At 39.0% G+C, this 19,263-nt stretch overlaps 1 pseudogene; it reads left to right on the top strand.

The window, feature by feature from the left end:
* The first annotated feature begins 261 nt into the window (after positions 1-261).
* Positions 262-19,263, top strand: part of LOC129404349 (40S ribosomal protein S3a-like) — a 38,636-nt pseudogene continuing 19,634 nt past the window's right edge.

The raw sequence follows: 19,263 nt of genomic DNA on the forward strand, positions 1-19,263 counted from the left end.
CTGCCACTGCTACGTGGCCTGGAGTCTTCAGTCCCTGCTCCCAAATACTTGGGTTTTCCTTCTGGAAGTTTGTGGCCACCAGGGGTTCATCTGGAATGGGCGGAGAGGGGACACCTGCTCCATCTGAGGTGCCCTGTGAAATTGGCTCGGCAGGGGTCTGGAGAAATCTCTGATGAGCTCATGTCACTGCTGAGTCTCTCAAGCAATTAAACATTCTTAGGAAAATCCAGGATGGAAGAAAACATAAATATTAATAGGATAATGCAGCCATACACTGAAACAATAAACCATCATGTCCAAATAGAACATGGGCACGAGCACTTTGGAAGGTCTTCAGGTGATTCTAATATGCAGATAGAGTTGGGGAAAAGAAGAGCCAAAAATAAAGCGGTTGATCCACTTTCTAAGGAAGATTGGAATGACATGAAAACACCAGCAATATTTAATATAAGAAATATTGGGAAAATGCTAGTCATGAGAACACAAGTGACCAGAATTTTATCTGATAACATCAAAGGTTGTGTATTTGAAGTGAGCCTCACTGATCTGCAGAATGATGAAGTTGCACTTAGTAAATTTAAGCTAATCATGGACAATGGACAGAGCAAAAACTGCCTGACATTTTTGTGCCATAGATCTCACCCATGACTAACGGTGTTACATGGTCAAAAATGACCACAATTTTTTGGTAGCCTGTATTGATGTCAAGAGTTCTGATGGTTGTTTAATTTTCTATTTTGTGTTGGTTTAACTAAGACACAAAAATCTGATTAGAAAGACTTCTTATGAACTTTTAGATTCATCACTAGCAAGTCTGCCAGATATGTAAGATGATGGAAACAATGACCCAAGAGAAGCAGACAAATAAAAGAGGTCAATAAATTGATTCCAGACAGGACTGATCATCAAATAGAAAAGACTCGGAGTCTATTTACACAGTGATATCTCTGTTAGAAAAGTAAAGATGCTGAAGAAGCTCATTTTAATTGGAAAAGCTCATGAAACTTTATGGTAAGGTAGTATTTTTGGGAAAGTTACTGGAAATAAGACAGATGCTAAAGTTAAATGAACTGATTAATTTGCTCGAGCAGGCACCAGTAACGTCTCCATTGTGAGACTTGTTAATGTTTTTTTGCATATTGAATGTGCCACGGGTAGCTTGCCAGGCTCTGCTGTGTGGCGAGATACTCTTGGTAGCTTGCCGGGCTCTCCAAGAGGGGTGGAGGAATCGAACCTTGGTCGACTGTGTGCAAGGCAAGCACCCTATGAGCCACCAGTCCAAGGATCTATTTAAAATTCAGACTTGGTGACAAAGATTTTTTAAAAAAATTTGGGCCACCCTGGTGCATACTCTTGGCTCTACACTCAGGGATCACTCCTGGTGGGGCTTAGGTTGAAGTACCAGGGATTCAACCTGAATTGGCTGTGTGCAAGGCAAGCACCCTACCTGCTGTATTGTTGCTCTGACCACCACAAAGTTTTGTCTGTGAAAAAATAAGAATCAAGTCAACCAATCTCAAACTGGCTTAAGTAATAAAAAAGTTATTAACTCAGCCAGAAGCTAAATGTATGGAATGTCTGGTAAAAATGGAGCTCTGGCTACATCCTTCTGACATTCTTTTTTTTTTCTCTACTTCGTCTCTACATACAGCATTATCTGTAAGCTGACTCCCACCAAGTTAGTCTTCTTTGCCCTTATATGGGTCCAAAATAACCTTTCTTTAAAGTGTGGTCTAGTTAAAGCCTGTTCTTGGACCAATTCTAGGTGCCAAGAGATGTGTCAGAACCATTGGTTTGAGCTAAGTGGTCACAGGGTAGGTGGCTGGGATTGCCTAGAGTGGCCTTTCCTAACAGTGGAGGTAGAGTTTACTTCCTGAGTCAGATTGGATTCGTGTCTGGCAAAATAAAAGGAGTTATTGAACACTGGAGCAAAGTGCACAATGGCATTTGGAACTAGATAAGCAGTCATTGCTGCCTCCTAAAGTTAGTTAAGATGGAAATTTTAGTTTAGAAATATTGTCACTGTCACTGTCACTGTCATTCCATTGCTCATCAATTTGCTCGAGCAGGCACCAGTAATGTCTCCATTGTGAGACTTGTTACTGTTTTTGGCATATTGAATGCGCCACGAGTAGCTTGCCAGGATCTGCCATGCAGGTGAGATACTCTTGGTAGCTTGCCTGGCTCTCCGAGAGGGGCAGAGAAATTGAAGCTTGGTCGACTGTGTGCAAGACAAACGCCTTACCTGCTGTGCTACTTACTTATTTAGAAATATTAGTTTTTAATAATCCTTTCAGACACAGATTTCAATGTGTTAAGTCATAGTAAGATGTTTTATATATGTTTGTTATTACTAACAATGAAAGAAGAAATATGCACCATTGGATAATTTTATGCCTGTTTAGTGTGGTAAACACAGCCCATACTTAAGACCCTGGCACTCACCATACAATACTCACTTCTTTTTATAATACCTGTCCCCAAGGTTGGGGTAGGGGTACTGTCATTGTGCTGGTCTTGCTGTCACTTTGCCACTGTCTTTAGTTCTTGGAGGTCAATCCGTTACTTACCATTATATGTTTTGCTCCAGTATAATTTTTCTGAATAATTTAGTCTGGGAGTAGTATTTTTCCTTGCTGTAGGAAGTGTCCATGCCCAGGATTTTTTCCCACTTAGAGCCCTCTGTGAAATAGGAATAACACTTTACTCATGTCTACGTTCATTCACATGGATTTGCTTAATCTGGGCCTTTGAATTGTATCCTATCATGGTGGGGACTGAAAGGGGATGACATAGTCATGAATTTTCCCCTGTATTTCAAATTCCATGAGTTATGACTTATTCCCTTTCCCTTTCTAGGGTCAGTTTGCCCTACTCTCCACATACAAAAAATTCGACACAGCTTGTGGTATGAGGGTACATTAAAGTGAAGCAAAAGTTGGTCTTCCTATTTTGAAGTTTATTGCATTTCTGTTAATTCTCAATATGTCCTTGTTTGCAGAATAAGTCATATGGTCACTAGTTATTGGTAGCTCCCTGCTGGAGGAAATCCATGGCAAATATTCTGCAAATGGAAGCTTCCTGTTTCCAGGAAATACCGTTTTCAATTCACTAAATGCATGGCTCCTTTTAGATGTTTCTTAACGTTTAGTTGAAAATTATCTACTTACCTCTTCCACACATTAATTCTGTTTCTTCCATCTTGTATAGAAAAGACCAAGTTACTGATACTTTCTCAGACAATTTCTCATATTTTCCCTATACTCAGCACTTCTCTACTTTAAACTTTCTCTGGCTCCCCTTATCACATGAGCAGCAGGTGTTTTGGCCTGTGATTGTCCACCTCACACAGAGCCAATCTCAGGGAAGCCCTTGTGATTATTCATCAAGGAAGTTAACAGGATCTTTCATCTGTACTTTCTCACTAAGTCACTTAGAGAAGTGAGCAAGATCTCTGAGAACAGGTATTTAGCATTACCTGAATGCTAAGTGGACCTTTATAGGACAGGACAATGATATTTATAAAGCAGGACACGCTAATGTGTCCAAATCTTTTACAAGGATTTCAAATAAACAAAACAAAAAAATAAAGACATTATATGTTACTAATTTCAATAAGGTAAAAAAGCTGGTATTTATTGGAGCTAATGAAAGTGCTTTTGGGTATAGCAATTAGAGCATATTAGATGCTGTCTTTCAGTACTGTATAAATTATAATCTTCATATTGAACTGAACTTTAAAAATTAATTGAATTCATTTTTATTAGTTCAGTATATTTAGTTTCTATAAGTATTTGGAAAGAGTAGATGTTTAAGAGGTATGAATTTATTGTTGAAATACCTGCTATAAAAGGTGATTCTTAAATATGTGCCATTTAATAGAAGTTTAAAAATTCTTCTGAGGCAAAAATATTCTATGATTGTGAAATAATTTGAGTAAAATCATATGATGATGAATTGTCCACCACTGGTAACTGTCTGTGGATGGAATTCAGAGTTATGTAGAGAAGGCTGAAATGATTTGAAAATAACCTTATCTTTTTTAGAACACAAACATATTAGAAAAATTTAATTAAATGTTATGAATTTGACTGAAAAATGCAAGGATACTATATTATACTGTAGATTAAGCAATGAGGAAGCACTGGGAAATAGTTATATCACTGAATAAAACAAACACAACCCAAAAAACAAACACAACGTGAGAATACAGTTTAATATTCAAAACTTTTAATATAGCTGAGGAACATCTAATATATACTATACTTTATTCACTAATCACTGCTATGACACAATTAAAGTGTGTATTCATTTACTTTTTAATTCCAGTCATAGTAATTATGGTAAAGTTTTTTTCTCTATCCTAATAAGTATTTTGAGTGTTTTTTTTTAATGACACATCACCTGGGGTTTTTGGGGTTTTGTTCCTTTTAGCACTTAAAAATGGAATGCATATTTGCATCTGTTTTTATATATAAAAATATCTGATTAAAGATAATAACTGAATTTTGTATCATTATTGCTGGGAAGAAATGTTGCTGATAGGAATTTCTAACCTGTGTATCACTGTCACTGTCACTGTCATCCCGTTGCTCATCGATTTGTTCGAGCGGGCACCAGTAATGTGTCTCATTGAGAGACTTATAGTTTTATTGATTGCTGGGACTGATTTGTAAAATTTTCTGTTATTACAAAAATAATTCATTACAGAAATGTATAAAGTCAAGAGAAAATTTTAATACACAAGTCCTTTTTTATTCATTCATGTGTATAATTTTTTAATGAAATATGATATTTGCGGGCTGCAGTGGGTAAGGCATTTGCCTTGCACACGGCTGATCTGGGTTTGATTCCTCCACTCCTCTCTGAGAGCCCGGCAAGCTACCTAGAGTATCTCCTCAGCTCGGCAGAGCCTGGCAAGCTCCCTGTGACGTACTGGATATGCCAAAAACAGAAACAAGAAGTCTCACAATGGAGAGGTTACTGGTGTCTGCTCAAGCAAATCGATGAACAATGGGATGGCAGTGACAATGACAGTGACAATTTAACTAAAATGTTTTTTTTTTGCGACCATACTGGACAATGTCAGGGGACGTCTTTCTGCTGGGTGCCTGGGGGTGGGGGTGGGTAGCTCTCAGCAGGGTTTAGGTGGAAAATGCAGAACTGGGCAGGAGCTCCAGTCTGTAGAATGTATGTTCTAGCCCAGATGGCCACCTGGGCTAGTTTCAGGCTCTAATTCTGAAAGAGAGAAATACTAGTAACACTTCATATGTCATGCAACCTTTCAATCTATGCTGGCAATACCAACTGTACACCGGGCACTGAGTCTGTGATTTAACTATCCTGTAAGCTGAATATGCTTGACCTTTCTTGGCCTACGTTTCTTGAAAAAATTTTCTGGGAAATAGGGAATAATCATGCCTCCCTTATAGTGTTTTTGTGATATTAAATACATTACTGCATATTACTTGAGAGAAAGGTGTGAGTCAAGAGGAGAAGACTTCATACAGGAATGAAACAGTGTGTGGAGGTCACACATGGAGAACTTTGAATGGCAGTTTACAGAAATAAGACTTTTGGTGATCGTTGTGGGGTGGGGAAGAAGTATTTTGCTTGATGAAACAAATTTGGTAGTAATGGGGAAGAAACTGAATGAGGGAACAGTGAGAAGACTGTTGTTTCCTAGGGTAGAACTACTTGAAAGAAGTCTGCATGGAGGAGGGGGACTGCGGAGTGATAGGGCTCTTGCTTTGCACACAGCCAACTTGGGTTCAATGCCCAGCATCCTATATGGTCCCCCGAGCCCTATCAGGAATAATTCATAAGTGTAGAGTTAGGAGTTAACACCTGAGCATTGCCAGGTATGCCCCTTCATGCAAAAAAAAAAAAGAAAAGAAAAGAAAAGAAAACTGCTCTGAGTTAATAGATTCAGTGGAACTGGACCAGAGGGATTGAGGCAGCGATTTGATGCAAGTAGAATCAGTCACTTAATGTGCCACCTACATTTTGACACCCCCTACCCATTTTCATAAAATCATAGAGGGAAATATATATACATACCTACCTCTCGGAGAACCCAGCAAGCTACCGAGAGTATCCTGCCTGCATGGCAGAATCTGGCAAGCTTCCCATGGCGTATTCGATATGCCCAAAACAGTAACAATAACAGGTCTCATTCCTCTGACCCTGAAAGAGCCTCCAACCTTTGGGAAAGATGAGTAAGGAGAAGCTACTAAAATCTCAGGGCTGGGATGAATGAATACGTTACTGGCATCTGCTCGAGTAAATCGATGAACAACGGAATGATAATATTACAGTGATACTGCACAAGCAGCACCTAAAATAGTATCTGACACAGGGTAAATGCTCAGAAATAACTCCTTTCTCTCATCATGCATGATCTCATTTCCTGGTTTCACTTTTTCCTCCTAATGTGATCTTTCATCAGAGTGCTTCCCAGGTTCCAGGCACACTGCACATGGCCTAGATCTCTGTGCCTAGATCATATTGTCGTGTTCATGCTTGTCTGTTTCTCCCTCATGTGGGAGGATCTTTCTCTTCTTAGTCGAGCAACTCCTTCTCTTCAAGGACTAGCTTCTCAGCCTCTCCTCTAAAGCTTTCTTAAATCCCACAAGCTGAACACATCCATCACTTCTGCCTGATCTGCAAGTAGGGCTCACTCTTGCATTCATATTTACTGATTTATCATTAAATGTTTACTGATAAACTGTCAGGCCCAGGATGGTAGTGAGTGGTAATTAGATCAACATATATCTTCCCCAGTGTATCTGCTAATATATTGACTTTAGACTGAAAATATTTTAGTATTATAAGATTGCACTCTTTTCAAGTCACCTTGGTGCTTGCTTGCTTAGTGCAATGTTTTGATTTATGACCGTTATGCAATACATATTCATTAGTGACTTAATGAAAAATTCTCGTGGAACTAGTAATGGATATTTTTACAATAGGTGTATGAGTTAGAATTATTATTTAAAAACTCTTGGCCCATGAAAAATTATTTCATATGTCCTATCTTGCTACATTATTGCTAATTCCCTTAAGATTTCTTCTCTCTACAGAGTCTATGTCAGAGGCTTTGGATATGGTCACCTCTTTAGCTTATGGCTTTTATTCTATTTGTTTTGTTTTGATTTAGGGCTACATACTGGATTTTTTTTATCAGTCTTTAAAAATTTTATTATTTCCACATACCCTTCCCCCATAAAAGCAGTCTCTCTTGATCCTCTCTTTCCTTCCAGTGAATGTCATTTTCGTATTTATACTCACAGCAAAAATTTTTGAAGGAACTCTATTTTTCTCTTAAAAAATGTAAGGCACTATATAAGTGAAGACTCCTATACCAATAAAAAGCTATTGATATTTATTTTCTTTCATTTGTTCTCTTTATATTTATCTATTCTTTTCGGTGTCAATATTTGCAAGGTGCTCGGAAAGCCTACTATATTCAGCATGTTAGCGTGACAATTTACCAGGAGGTGTTGCTATTTAACTTATAATATAATGACAACTGAGACTTGGAAAATATAACTCAGTGGTTATGTCTGTGAGAAATTCACATTTTGAATATTGGCATCAGTGTCTGGGAATGGTGGTGAGGGTAGGGAGTAAAACAAAGCACTTGAGGAAGGGCTGAGACTTAGCATGGGATGTTGGGGATATACATTCATTAGGCTGATACGTTCTCATGAAAGGTCTGACAGATGGAATATCTTAGGGTGAGCAGAAGGAAGGGCAACAAATTCCAGCATATTCAGGAGAATGATTGATAATAAAGGTTTAAATTGAGCTTTTGTTGTTATCTGTTTTTATAAAATTTTAGCCACTTTATCCTGGAGCTGACCCAGGTTCCATAAACCAGTGTAATTATTCACAAGTTTGGAAATGTGCAGAAAGTATTATGTAGAAAGGAAAATTTGTGAAAACAGCTACTCAACCAAAACAGTGTTTTATCCTAAGAAAAAGTCAAACTTGGTCAAATCCAGAAGTGGAAGTTCTTATAGACTACAGATTTCCACCTTTTATATATTTTTTTAATTTAGGTTCTGGTTGTCTAAGTATCTTTATTAGTTAATGTGAAGGTTAGGTCTGCAGTCAAAAATTTGCTTTTCCCTTTAGATTGTAGGTAGGTTCCCGAGTTAGCATCCTGCACATCATTGTAGGCTTTATCACCTCCATGTCATCTACTGAAGAATTAATTTTTCCCCTCGTCCAACAAAGTTGCTCATTGGTGACATAAAAACTCTATGACTCTGCTTTGCCCATGAATTAGCCTCTTTCTTAATTATGTATTTGAGTGGATTTTTGCAAATCTGTTTAAACCATTCCTCACCAAAATTTTTTTCTAGAGTAGTTCCTAGCCTTCTAACCATCTAGATTTGCAATATATAATTTCACACAGAGAGACAAAACCAGACAGTAGGAAAGGGAGACTTAGCTGCTGTGAAAACCACAGCCACTGCATAAGCACTTAGCAAACCCATTATGTTTTCCTAAGGGAAAGAGCCTCCATGTCTTAATGAATGAATCAACAGGAGTAGAAACCAAACTTACTGGAATTTTCACAGAACAAAAATCTCCATTTGAAGAATAGATCTCCATAGAGAGAAAGTGGATAACAATTTAAGGGCCAAATCAATGACTGAAAGTTTTCAAAAGCAATAATTTAATCTTTCATAAACTTTCCTGACCTTACCAAAAGAGAGCAAGGGCTTATGGCCTCTATACATAAGTTCCATTTGTTAGAGAGCTCATATGTCTTGGTCTCCCCCTACATTAATAGACATTCTCAATGTCTCAAAAAGAATTTCTCCGAAGAACAAAGAACATTAATTGCACGTCATGCTTAACATACCTGAATATGTCTCAATAAATTATGCTAGTAATATGGACTACTCTGGTAAATGGTGTTCCAGAAAATGTCATAGATTTTAAGCACATTAAAAGTTTTCTATGTTGATCACAAGTTTTCTCCACATTGCTTTTCCACATGCCTTCTTACATAAAGATACCAATAAACTTTCAGAACACCAGCCCAGGACTGTGGCTGGCATGAGAGTTAAAGCATGATGGAATGTATGATAACTGAAGATTAAAGAAATTAAGGAAATTTTTAGCGATCTTCTCTAAGTATAAAGTTTACAGTCTCATAATAGCGTTCAGACTGTCAGGAATTTTTGGAGGTGGATGTCACACCATTTCCTTCTCCAAAGCTTTTGAAATTTGGATGTTATGCCATTCTTATTTTCATCCCTAACTTGCAACACCTCTTTCTACTAAGAAGAAAATAAGTACTCTTTCTCTCAAAGACTTAGAGCAGTTGTGCAATTTTCCTTCTCATTGCAAAAACCAGATTTGGCCGTTACATTTGATATGTCAGAGGGAAAGGGCTAAGGGACTTGTAATCCATCAAGAGAAATATAGGTTAATAATTCTGATTTTCTATTTTATAGACATACACATGCATTATAACCCTCTTCTACACCCTGAGTGAAAAGAATGGTGGTAGTCAGGTCTATAGGTGAGACACTGAGATGAACAAAATACATTTCTTACAGATGTATGTATAAGCTTGGTGAGCAGTCATGAACAGAGCAGAAGGGAAAAGATTCTCTTTTACTAAGTCCTCATTTTCTTCTGTTTTCCTGAAAATGTGTTTTCTACAAAAGAACAGGTAAGCTTCAACCTAACAAACCTGTTGTATATCAATGTAGAAAAATACAAAAAACATAAGTTGAGTCAAAGAACTAAGTCATATTAGAATATACAGCATAATTTGTCTAAGAATTAAAAACTGGGGGCCTAGAGAAAGGCCCCCAAACAAAAGCAAACAAACCAAAAAAGGAGGCTTACAAACTAAGAAGTGCATTAGAGAAAGCATGTATAGGTAGAAACAATAATTAATTAATGAAAAGAGATCCTAGCAGGCATATAGAGATTTAGATACCATGAAAGTTTTATCTAATCTGAGAAGACAGCATTTTATTATTACTATAATAATAACTGTATGCTCTTGGTGTCTATTTCTTAAGATATCCACAGAAAGCAATGATACTGCCCTTGGCAGATACCCAAAGATTCTTCACAAGTAAAACTAGAAAAGAAAGTGGAGACCAGATCATAAGGACCCTTAAGAAAATGATTGAACTTTGTCTGGACTGAAGCAATAGCACAGTGGGTAGGGCGTTTGCCATGCACGCAGCCAACCCGGGTTCGATTTCTTCATCCCTCTCGGAGAGCCTGGCAAGCTACCAAGAGTATCTCTCCCACACAGCAGAGCCTGGCAAGCTACCCATGGCGTATTCGATATGCCAAAAACAGTAACAAGAAGTCTCACAATGGAGACGTTACTGGTGCCTGCTCGAGCAAATAGGACGACAGTGCTACAGTGCTACATTTCTGAAGACAAAGTGGAGTCATCTTGGAATTTCTTTTCTTTCCTTTTCTGTTTTTCAAGCAGGGTATTAACAATCTAACAAAGTTATTAAAGTTCAAGAAGTAAAGAGACGTTTCTGAGGTTGTATTCACAGGGTTTGTCACTGGAAGACGAGTGAGGAAATGGAGAAGTAAAAATTCTGAACCTGAAAGGAATCTTTCATGTATTGCCCCATAAAAGTGAGAATGAAATGGTGAAGCTGGGTTGCAGAAGTGTTTGTGTGTCAACACTGCAATGCTGTGGTGTACTGAGACAGACTCATAACAACTACAGCTCTGGGAATGGAGATCCTATGCCCGTAATCATCCCTTCGATCCCCTTGCGCCCATCTCATCAACTCAGCAGTCACGCCCATAAGCCACCCCTGGCTGGTGCCAGATAATCTGGTCATCACCCACCATCCAGATCACATGTTCTTCTTTCCTGGATGGGAGCAACATGACACTCGCCATAACCATGCCACTGGACCCTGGGCCAGGCTGTTTCATTCAGGGCACCCCAGAGGAGGTGAGTGAGACTCCTCTCTCCTCCAAATGACCCAGCCCTGGAGCTGAAAACCGCTAGAACCCTACTGCCACCATCCTCACGGCCACTCTCCACATGTTCGGCCGAGCCGCACCCACAATGAACCTTTTCCTGGACCCCAAAGGCACATTTGTGGCTTCAAGACACTTCATAGGACACACCCTGCTCATACTCCAAGAGTACCACACCACATATGATGGGATTTGAAGCAGGAGGCAACCAACCTTAGAGGGAAATATTGTATTATTTTGGTTCTGCTTTGGGGCTGGGATTTGGGTTTGGGATGACAACACTTGAAATATGGTGATGGGAAGGTGTAATGGTGGTGGGATTGCTGTTTGATTAAAATGTAATCAAGTATTGTGAACTATTTTATAAAATAAAAAAATTTTAAGAAAGAGACAAAAGTGAGATGACAAAAAATAGTTCTTAAATATTTATTCACATGTTATTTGATTAAATTTTGTGACAAATTAGGAGAAAGATTAGATGACTCTAAAATCCTGACTTTCAGTCAGAATAAAGGAATAGATACAGAATTATCTCTCTTGTTTGTGCATCCTAACAACTCACAGTAAGGGATATACAAAGAGCCAAAGGCAAGAGAACTAGAAAATTGATCCACAGAGCTTAGCTTGTAGAGGGCAGGGAAGAGGAGGAATTCGAGGGAAACTGGGGACCTTGGTGGAAGGAAGTGGGGGCCCTGGTAAAAGGTGTGGTGTTGAAGTAATATATACATAAAACTATCCTTAACAGTATTATAAATCACAATCACTCAAGAAAGAGCAAAAAGTAAAATATAACCATGATTTTAGAAAAGCATATACAGAGGATATCAGGAAATGAGATAGAATATTGGAAGCATAGTAGTTTATATCAAAAAGCCAGTCCTAATAGCACTTTGAAGAAGAAGGTGGTCATAGTCCCTATACTCATGAATATGCATTAGAATAATAATAATTATTAGAATAACAATATCACTTGTATCACTTGCCATCCCGTTGATCTTTGATTTGCTCCAGCAGGCTCCAGTAACATCTCCATTTGTCCCTGTTGCATGCTAGTGTAGCCCAATGGTATCTGCTTGCTCCAGGAACAGGAAGAGCCTCAAACTGTTCATTCAGGGTTTTGATGAAGAAGTCTGACCATTTCGTAGGTGGGCGGCCATGCGGTCTTTTGACGTCCCTTGGGAACCAGTCATTAACAGCTCTAGTCCAGCGGTCATCTCTAAATTGCATTACGTGTCTGGCCCATCTGATTTTTGATGCCTTGGCAAACAAGACAGTGTCCCTGACTCTTGATTATCATCGGAGGTCGGAACTCTGGATTCCTTCTCTCACTTAAGTGAAATGTGATATTCCAAGCATAGCTCTTTCGATTCCTCTTTGGGATACCCGAATAGTGTTCTCATCCTGTTTTCGTAAGGCCCAGGTCTCTGAGGCATATGTTAGTGCAGGAAGAATGGTGGAGCTGAAAAGATGTGCCCAGATTTGGAGGTACTTCATCCGCTTAACAACTTCTTCGATGCTCTTGAAGGCTGCTCTCTTCCTCCTGAGCTGTTCTGGCTCCAAGTTGTTCATCATGTTGAGTTCTCAACCAGGTACACATAGCTGCTGCATTTGGAGATGTTTGTTCCATTGAGAGCAAATAGAATGTCAGGGATTAGTTAGTTTTCCATGAACATTGTCTTTGTGAGATTCAGCTGCACAGTCCGACCTTTCCATACTCATGGTCAAAGTCGGCCAACATTTGTGCCGCTTGGGTAATGTTTGGTGTTATTAGAACGATATCACTAGCATAGCAGAGATGGTGTAGTTGCTGACCATCTATCTTCACTCCCATTCCTTTCCATTCCAGTTGTCACATGGCGTTCTTAAGGGTGGCACTGAAGAGTTTCTATGAATTGGTATCACCCTGACGAACCCCTCTCTTTACGTCAATGATCACTTCCTTGTAGAATGGAGAGATCCTTGTGGTGAATCTGTAATACAGTTTGTGGAGGATCCTGATGTAATGAGTTTGAATGCCCTGTTTAGCTAGGGCTTCGATAACTGCTTCAGTCTCAACAGAACCAAAGGCCTTCCTTAAATCGATGAACGTTAGACAGAGTGGCATCTTGAACTCTCGCGAAACTTCAATGAGCTTGGTCACTGTGTGGATATGGTCGATCGGGTGAATGCTTTTCAGAACCTGGCTTGCTCGCATGGTTGTCCTTTGTCTAGTGTTCTGCCTATTTTATTCAGATTGACTCGAGTGAACAACTTGCAGAGGACAAACAACAGGTAGATTGGGCGATAGTTACCCAGGTTGTGTATGTCTCCCTTTTTGTACAACAGAACAGTCCTGCTGGTTTTCCATTAGGATGAAACCTTGCATTCGGACAGGCAGTGTGTGAAGAGCTGAGCCATTGTATTGACGAGTAATGGCAGCAGATTCTTCAGGTGTTTGGGTCCGACCTTGTCTGGACTGGGTGCTGTATGTGTCTTTACTGACAAAATGGCATGTTAGATTTCAGAAGGGAGAACATTGGGAATGACATATCCATCCTGCAGAATTTGGTATGTGGGCAGGTGGACGTGGCTGTTGAAGAGATCCAAGTAGAAGTTGTGAATAATCCTCTCCATTGCCCTTCTGGAAGATGTGGTAGATCCATCAGGATGTCGAAGGGCAGTCATCTTGATCTTGTAGTTGGCAAAGGACAGGTGAGTGGTGTGAATACTTTTCCCAGCTTCTGCCACATCAGCCAACAGTGCTGCTCTTCTCTCTTTGAGGTCTTCCTTTATCGCTTCTCTGCACAGCTTTGTAAGCTTGGACGTTAGACGTTAGCCTGAGGTTCGTGCCAAAGCTCACTGGTGAATGAGCTTGAGAGTTTCTGAAGACAGGTGTCTTTTTGTGGCTTTCCCACTCTTGGCATTCCTCATGCAGTCATGAAGGTGCTGAACCAATCAATCATATTCCTCGTTGATGTTGTCTACGATGGCATCTTCCCATGTTGCCGCAATAGTGCCAAAGAGTTCCCAGTTCTATGAGTTCTTTCTTAAACTTAAACTTTGCAGTCCTTTCTCCCTTCTCTGTGAAGTAGAATTTTGCATGAAGGGGATGGTGGTTCGATCCTGTTTGGAATTTTGGGACAACAGCGACATCAGTCAGGCAAAACCTTCAATTGAATATGATGTGTCAATTTTGTTGTATAACTGTTCACCGAGAGACTCCCATGTCCAATGTTTAGATTTGGCCTTCTGGAACTGTGAGTTACAATGGATGGTCTTGGTCGACTGATGAACTCAGACAGGCTCTCACCCTGTTCGTTCCATTGTAGGCCATGGGTCCTGATGTGGAGTTCTTTGGGTGACCTCCTTGCTCCTATCTTGATGATAAAATCACCGACAATGATCTTGTAGAAGGTGTGGTCTTCTTTATAGAACTTCTCCAGCTCCATGTAGAACTTCTCAATTTCTTCATTGTAGTTGGATGTAGATGTGCGTAGACAACAAAGATAGAAACTGCCGGCAGTGAGCCATATCTATTCAAGCGTAATCATCCAATTTGGGTTGTTAGGCATTCGAATGAAGCAATGCTCATGGCCAAGTTCGTGTTGACAAGGACACTGACACCACCGACGCTTCTATTGTCGCATGTTCTGAGGAACAGTTCTTCTCTAGTGTCGAAAATGGCGTGATGTGATTGATGCCTCTTGTCTCGGTCAGACCAATGAAGTCATACTTGATCTGCTCTTGCACCATTAGGTCCTTAATGGATGCTTCAGATGCCAGCGTCTGTGCGCGTTGAAAGTATAGACAGTCATTTTAGTCCTTTTTGTTTTGCTTTAGTCATTTTTGTTTTTGCAGTCTAGTTCGTCCCTGAGATTTTATCAACCTTTCCTTGCTCATTCTTCTTAATGCTGCCATATTGGGGGCTCTTTCAGTGTCAGGGGAATGAGGCCCATTGTTTTTTAATGTTTTTGGCATATCAAATATGTCACAGATATCTTGCCAGGCTCTGCCGTGCGGGCAATATACTCTCAGTAGCTTGCTGGGCTCTCCGAGAGGGATGGAGGCTTTTAGGGCGGCCTCTAATTGCCCTTACAGGTGTTTCAATGGTTCACACCATATTCGAACTCCATCAAATATGGTGTGAAAATTATGGAAAATGAGTATTAAGTGTCTTATGATGTTCTGCGTGGTCCAGAGCGGCCTGGAGTGTGGCAGTGGCTGGGTAGTGGAGGTAGTGGAGGTCAGCCGATGAGGTATTTATCTGGTGCCGGTAGGGGGGTCATCTCATTAGAATAACAATGTGTATTAGAATATTCATGAGTTTTCAAAACACATGTTCTTATAACCTATATATTATGAACTGCTTCATTAATAATACAAAAGTGAAACAACTTAATGAAGGGAATATTTTTTTTAAATAAAGCAAGCATACATTTTATTTCTTTATATTTCATTCCCAAATCTATCAAAATAACATGGAAAATATTCATGGAAAATTCTTGAAGAAAGCATTAATTTGGGCTACAAATTTCCTTATCTAAGCATAATATATAAATAAGTTGGCAGAAAATACATAGCTAGAGCATCTGAATTTTAAAATATTTACTTAAAAATGTTAGACCCAGGAGCTGGAGAGAGACTATTGCAGGTAAATCTCTTGTCTAGAATACAACTGGCCTGAGTTTAATCACTGAGCACCAAGCCAGGAATCAACCCAAAACATCATTAGTATATTAGAAACTGGTTGTTGGAATTGTCTCTGGAATAACATAGTTTATTTTTCTTAAAATTTTTTTTATTGAATCACTGCGAGATATAGTCATAAGCTTTCATGTTTGAGTTTCAATCGTACAATGATCAAACACCCATTCCTCCACCAGTGCATATTCCCCACCAGTAATGTCCCTAGTATATCCCCACTTCCCCCTCCCTGCATCTCCATGGCAGACAATTTCCCCCAGACTCTCTCTCTATTTTTGGGTATTATGGTTTGCAATACAGATATTGAGAGGTTATGATGTTCAGTCCTTTATCTACTTTCAGCACACATCTCCCATCCCGAACGATTCCTCCAACCATCATTATCTTAGAAGGAAAGGAATAATTATACATTCCATCATCCCTAATAAATGAGACCATTTTGTCTAGAAATATGACTTAATTTAAAAATGATATTAAAATAAATCCCCAGGTCGCAAATAATTTAATGATCCATATAGCAAATCTTTCTAGAAGAATAATATATCATGTTTCTCAATACTGCACAGTAGACTCATCTAGGTAATACTAACAGTTTTCCCAACTTGGGTTATCACTGTATCACTGTCGTCCCGTTGCTCATTGATTTGCTCGAGCGGGTACCAGTAATGTCTCCATTCGTCCCTGTCGCACTTAGGGTCAGGTGAATAAGGCCCATTATTACTGTTACTGATTTTGGCATATCGAATATGTCACGGGTAGCTTGCCAGGCTCAGCCGTGTGAGATTCTGCATTGCTTTCTTCTGGGAGATTTGTTTTATAGTCTCTGGATCTTGGCCGTTGATGAGATTACATGGCACTGGGGGCAGTTTGTGGGTGGGCTGTCAAGCTACTGGAAAACTGGGGATCTGGGTAGAGGAGGCCCAGTCTTGATCCCAGCAGGCTTGGCGATCTCAGCTATGGGTCCCGCATACCTGAGTTCCTCTGTCGGTTCCTTCATGGGTGAGGCTTGTCTGAGCGTGTGAAAAATGGCCTTGAGCATGGCTGTGGCTGGGTTCTGGAGGTTTTTGGCTGCTGGGGCTCTGCTTGGGGCAGGGAGGGAAACTCAACCCACCCACCTCTGGGGTGCCCCAGTGAAGACAGCCTGGCTTGAGGGCAGGATATGGGTTATACTTTGGACAAATTAAGTCAAAGTTTTCAAAGGTAACATCCCAGCATTACTGATTTTGCCAACACTGATGACCGTTTTATGAACATCTTTAGGCATGAAAAATAAAGTCAATTTAAAAGAATATTGCCAGAGGAAGGTCTTTTGGGAATTAGGTTAATGGAATTGAAGTCATAGAAGTCATAGGTACGTGGGAACATTATTAGCAAAGTTATAAAATCTTTTTTTTTAATGACACAAGAGAAAATGAGAAGAGCTTGGTAAAGACTAAAATATACCTTGAAATGAAGAAAAAGATATCAACTGAAATTAAATGTCTTTGATCTCAATCATTAGTTATCTTTGGTGCTAGTATTTTGTGGGCATTTTTCTGCTACATACGTAAGAGTATCATAACTGTTACACCATTTAGCTTTGTTATAACACTATGAGGCAGATATTGCTTCCTGGTCTCATTTTATAGATGAGAAATTGTAAGATGGAGATACATATGAGGACAAGTGATTTGTCAATCTCACATAGTGAGTGACAGCTATCTTGTGCATCTAGATTCAATAGTAAATACACTTCTCTGCAAGCCTTAAAACCTTTCTCTTTACTGTAACACTGTGTGGATGTGGAAGACTCTGGCTATAAACTTGAGAAAAGAGGGATGGTTTGGAAATTGGTCTGGGGAATGAAAAGAATCAGTGATGAGTATGTCTGTGGAAGAACTAGGAGGGAAAAACTATGGTTATAGTTCATACATTTGTTTTATATAGTTCATACATTTGTTTCATATATGTATACTCTGCTTATTTATGATTCACTGATAACATTTAACAACTCAGAAAAGAGTGGAAAACATGAAAGTTAAGTCAATTACAGTGAGATTGACTACAAACGGAACAGAAGTAGGAGAGGGCAGAGATCTAAGACATAGGATTGGTATAAGGGACCCTGGACTCTAGAAGGACTGAAGAGTTTGAGAAACTGGAAGATGCTGAGATAGTGGGTTATTTTCATGAGAGTAGAAATCAGAAACAGTAGGAGATCAGAAGAGAAATTATTAAAAAGAGGTTCTTTAGAATTGTTTTCTCCCAGAATAAGGAATTGTTGCAGACTTTGAGGTAAAATTTAGTATTTGGGTAGGAGGTATTTTTTGGTTCTGAAGAGCCTTTCCCACTGTGTCAAATAAATTTTTTAGGCCAGGTACTACCTTAGGAATACAACACAATCTTAAATAAAGAGATGTCCCACTAAAGTTAGACATTAATTGATAGGCATTTAAATGACACTATGGATAAGTGAGGAGTTAAAAATGTTGCATTTCATTTTAAATGAGGAAATGAGTAAACTATTAAAATTGGTGTCTCCATTTAGGGTACACTTGAAGGATAAGATTGACTATCCTCAGATTAAGTATGCAAAACTGTTAGAAAAAGCTTAAACTCAACAGTCAGTCTTGCTTTATTAGCAGATGAAAACTAGCTTCTAATTAAAAGTAATTATTCTGGATTATTTTCATGTATATTATTTTGAACTATATTAGCGAATTAAATAGATGAAAGATAGAACTAGATAAAGCTCAAACAAAAGTTTTGGTTGTAACCTTCTTTTGTCGGGGGGTCGGGGGGATGTTTCTCAGAGAACTGTATGCAGCTTTGGGGATAGAACTAGGGTTGGCTGCTTGTAAATCAAGAGCCAAACTCCCTGTATTATCTCTCTGGTCTTAACCTTCTTGCCTATTTTAAGAACATAGCATAGTGTTTTTCTACTCTAGAATTTTAACCAGACATAAGCACGTATTTATTAACTGGTAAATCTTAATTAAAATTTACTTGTGTTTTGTTAAATAAAACGCACAACTCAAAACATATTACACCAAAGGATTGTTAATAAGATTGCCCTGTATAGTATTTTGATCAAGTCTTAATTATGATGATGGGATAGTAATAGTATTGTTTTCTTTCATGGCTGGACTTAATTAAATGTAATTTTTATTCACCACAGGAAGCTTAGCCTTACACACTCTATTATATATATAAAGTTAAAGAATTCCTTTGGTGGAAATTTAATTCGTTAATTTTGAGGCTTTGTTTTCCATAAAATTTATTTTGATTTCTTTTCTTTTAACCTTTCTGGGGAAACAGTTATGAAATAGCTGCAGACTGTGTAGGATGAGGACCCCAGAGAAGGTTGAATAAAGAAAACAAAGTTGGAATGGACTAAGATGACTTTACAAAGTCTCATGGAGAGACATTGTTTTCTCAAGAATGACTGGAAGTTTATGGGGAAATATTTATTTCCTGAACACAAGCACACACTTAGAAACAGTTATCACAGTTATATAGCTCTTTCATATTCTACCATAATCTCTGTGTGCAGAAGAGAGGTGTGCTATGGGTGTGCATTCACCACACATAATTAGGGACGCATGTTAT

The sequence above is a fragment of the Sorex araneus genome, chromosome 4 (genome assembly GCF_027595985.1).
Source record: "Sorex araneus isolate mSorAra2 chromosome 4, mSorAra2.pri, whole genome shotgun sequence".
In the NCBI taxonomy this organism is placed as follows: domain Eukaryota; kingdom Metazoa; phylum Chordata; class Mammalia; order Eulipotyphla; family Soricidae; genus Sorex; species Sorex araneus.